Below are 4531 nucleotides of genomic sequence, written 5' to 3'. Positions count from 1 at the left end.
CCCTTTTCTCCAAAATGTTCCTTACAGTCCACTAGCCCAGTTTATATCTTTATATGTCCTTCTCTCAGTTCCGTGTTCTATACAAAGGACAGAACAATAAGAGATGGTTCCAGTATGAGTGGGACAGAGGTAAAGCATGTGATCAAAAACCTGCTTCTCATTGGTTGCTTAAATGCTGTTTTTTTGTTGTTGTTGTTTTTTTCTTCATTTATTCTTATGTAGGCCTACACTGTAAAAAGTGAACATGTGCAGTTGTTGCTTTAAGGAGGTACCGTATTTTCCGCACTATAAGGCGCACTTAAAAGCCTTTAATTTTCTCAAAAAACGACAGTGCGCCTTATAATGCGGAGCGCCTTTTATATGGATGGTGAACACACGTTCACCAAGACGGGGAGACAGCGCCGGGCGACTTACACCACTATCTGCCAATGGATTGTGGATGCCTGGGCTCATATATCAGTCTCAACTGTGATCCGAGCTTTCACAAAGGCAGGAATAATCTCTTTATTCAGCCAGCTCACATACCCGTATTTACTTCCTGTTTTCGGCCGAAGTCCACAGTAGTTGATTGTAGAGTTCGCGCGCGCGCGCGATCAAACCTCCTCCGTGTGTTCAACATCTGATTCGGATGAACTATCCATTTGAGTTGATATTCTCAGAACACCACACAGCACCGTCATCGGCTGACAGCTGACAGTCTGAGTCTCCACTGTTGCTTAGTTACCAATGATCGCGCGCGCGCACTCGACAATCGCCTACTGTGGACTTCGACCGAAAACAGGAAGAAAATACGGGTATGTGAGCTGGCTGAATAAACCATAGCTGCCAACTCTCACGCATTGGCCGTGAGACACCCGCATTTGATTGGTTTCACACGCTCACACGCCACACTCCCGATTTCTCACGCTGAAGTGTCAACCGGTCGGTCAAATGGCTGAAAGATGAGTTAATCTATAGATCTCTACCTGTTGAGCCACTCGTGATCGACTAGTTATACCGCAAATTCGTTAAAAAATCTCCCGTTATCTAGAGCGAGCGTGCATGCGAGACAGAGATTGTGCTCCAAACCGCGTAGAGCGAGCGAGAGACCTTGCGCGAGCGAGACCCCCCCCCCCCCCCCCCGTCAACCAATCTCACTCGTCCCCCCCCCCCCCCCCGTCAACAAATCTCACTCGTCTCCCCCCCCCCCCCCCCCCCCCCCGTCAACAAATCTCACGCCGAGCAAAACTCAAAAGTTGGCAGGTATGATAAACATCATTTTTATTCATATTTTTCACATTTAACGTTACTGGAGTCAGATTCACTGTGTTCACTCACATGGCTGTGCACTTATAATGACACATTAAGGTTGTTAAGAGGCTAAAAGCAGGTTTAAAACTTGTCCCGTTTAAGTCAACAGGGTGACTTAGGTAAAGTTGGTTTTATATTCGCATATTCACACATTCGCGGAATTCCGCGTTCAATAACTCGTGAACTAAACGTTGTTGCTACACACAACACATATCGCAGATAACTACAGATAAAACACCAGAAGCTACAACATAAATTTCCTCAAAATGATCTTTCCTTCGCACTGGACAAAATACATTGATCTCTATGCACAGGCTGCTAAGAAGGGACCATCTGCAAAGTGCAAACCCGAAGGAAAGCTCGTTTTGAGGAGATTAAAATATTAAAACAATGTTATTTGTCATGTTCCAAAGGTTGTAGTATGTTCCTACTGACCAGACTGACTTACTACAGGTGGAATTTTGACAGTACCTCCCGTTCAGTATACAAATATTAATAAAAAAAAGTACAGTAATTCCCCAAAAGTATTTTTTCCTGTTCCAAAGGCTGTAGTGCTTTCCTAGTGATCAGACTGACTTACTACAGGTGAAATTTTGACAATAACTCCCTTACTGTACAATTATCAAATATATTTATGTATTAAACATTATTACATGTGTTTATTACATATGTTTATGTAATAAACTTTAATTCACCTATAGTGTTTTTTTTATATTTATATTCCAAAGGCTGTAGTGCTTTCCTAGTGATCAGACTGACTTACTTCAGGTGAAATTTTGACAATAACTCCCTTACTGTACGTACAATAAACTAATAAGTTCAAGAAAAAAATACTGTAATTCCCCTAAAGCATTTTTTCCTGTTTCAAAGGCTGTAGTCCTTTCCTAGTGATCAGACTGACTTACTACAGGTGAAATTTTGACAATAACTCCCTTACTGTACGTACAATAAACTAATAAGTTCAAGAAAAAATTACTGTAATTCCCCTAAATTATTTTTTCTTGTTTCAAAGGCTGTAGTGCTTTCCTAGTTATCAGACTGACTTACTACAGGTGAAATTTTGACAATAACTCCCTTACTGTACGTACAATAAACTAATGAGTTAAAGAAAAAATTACAGTAATACCCCTAAAGTATTTTTTCCTGTTCCAAAGGCTGTAGTGCTTTCCTAGTGATCAGACTGACTTACTACAGGTGAAATTTTGACAATAACTCCATTACTGTACGTACAATAAACTAATAAGTTGAAGAAAAAAATACTGTAATTCCCCTAAAGTATTTTTTCTTGTTTCAAAGGCTGTAGTGCTTTCCTAGTGATCAGACTGACTTTCTACAGGTGAAATTTTGACAATAACTCCCTTACTGTACGTACAATAAACTAATAAGTTCAAGAAAAAATTACTGTAATTCCCCTAAATTATTTTTTCTTGTTTCAAAGGCTGTAGTGCTTTCCTAGTTATCAGACTGACTTACTACAGGTGAAATTTTGACAATAACTCCCTTACTGTATGTACAATAAACTAATGAGTTAAAGAAAAAATTACAGTAATACCCCTAAAGTATTTTTTCCTGTTCCAAAGGCTGTAGTGCTTTCCTAGTGATCAGACTGACTTACTACAGGTGAAATTTTGACAATAACTCCATTACTGTACGTACAATAAACTAATAAGTTGAAGAAAAAAATACTGTAATTCCCCTAAAGTATTTTTTCTTGTTTCAAAGGCTGTAGTGCTTTCCTAGTGATCAGACTGACTTACTACAGGTGAAATTTTGACAATAACTCCCTTACTGTACGTACAATAAACTAATAAGTTGAAGAAAAAATTACTGTAATTCCCCTAAAGTATTTTTTCCTGTTTCAAATGCTGTAGTCCTTTCCTAGTGATCAGACTGACTTACTACAGGTGAAATTTTGACAATAACTCACTTACTGTACGAACAATAAACTAATAAGTTGAAGAAAAAATTACTGTAATTCCCCTAAAGTATTTTTTCCTTTTTCAAAGGCTGTAGTGCTTTCCTAGTTATCAGACTGACTTACTACAGGTGAAATTTTGACAATAACTCCCTTACTGTACGTACGATAAACTAATAAGTTAAAGAAAAAATTACAGTAATACCCCTAAAGTATTTTTTCCTGTTCCAAAGGCTGTAGTGCTTTCCTAGTGATCAGACTGATTTACTACAGGTGAAATTTTGACAATAACTCCCTTACTGTACGTACAATAAACTAATAAGTTGAAGAAAAAATTACTGTAATTCCCCTAAAGTATTTTTTCCCGTTCCAAAGGCTGTAGTGCTTTCCTAGTGATCAGACTGACTTACTACAGGTGAAATTTTGACAATAACTCCCTTACTGTACGTACAATAAACTAATAAGTTGAAGAAAAAAATACTGTAATTCCCCTAAAGTATTTTTTCCTGTTCCAAAGGCTGTAGTGCTTTCCTAGTGATCAGACTGACTTACTACAGGTGAAATTTTGACAATAACTCCCTTACTGTACAATTATCAAATATATTTATGTAATAAACATTATTACTTGTGTTTATTACATATGTTTATGTAATAAACTTTAATTCACCTATAGTGTTTTTTTATATTTATATTTATATTCCAAAGGCTGTAGTGCTTTCCTAGTGATCAGACTGACTTACTACAGGTGAAATTTTGACAATACCTACCATACTGTACATACAATTATCAAATGTTTATTTAAAAAAATACTCTAATTTCCCTAAATCATTATTTTCATGTTTCAAAGGGTGTTTCCTAGTGACCAGACTGACTTAATACACGTGCAATTTTGACAATACTTAATAATACTGTATTACATATTAATATAATACTGTAATTCACTAAAAGGGGTTTTGTTTGTTTAAGGTTGTAGTGAATGAACCTGTTCACGTTGTTGCAGCAAATCTGACAGATAATGTACAGCAAGATCAAGAAGGCATTAAAGATACTGTACAGTGCAGAATTTTATGACCAACATGTAATTTTTGCTTCTTGTACAGCAGGAATAAAAGGGTCTGATTGCACAAGTCCGAGTCCGGTATATTTTTTGTATGCAAGGTTATCCAAAATAATGGTTTGTTCAGAGGATGCTGTTGGCATCATCTTTTCTGACACTGACTCTCCTGTCAATCTGTATGTAGTGTAGTTGTCCTTCATGGTCAATATTTTCACATATTAAGTCACATGTGCTGATATAGCCACCAGCCAACAAACTTTGTCCTTACA

This window comes from Rhinichthys klamathensis, unplaced genomic scaffold (genome assembly GCF_029890125.1).
Source record: "Rhinichthys klamathensis goyatoka isolate OS25496 unplaced genomic scaffold, OSU_Roscu_1.1 h1tg000856l_1, whole genome shotgun sequence".
Classification (NCBI taxonomy): Eukaryota; Metazoa; Chordata; class Actinopteri; order Cypriniformes; family Leuciscidae; genus Rhinichthys; species Rhinichthys klamathensis.
This window is presented reverse-complemented; position numbering follows the sequence as displayed.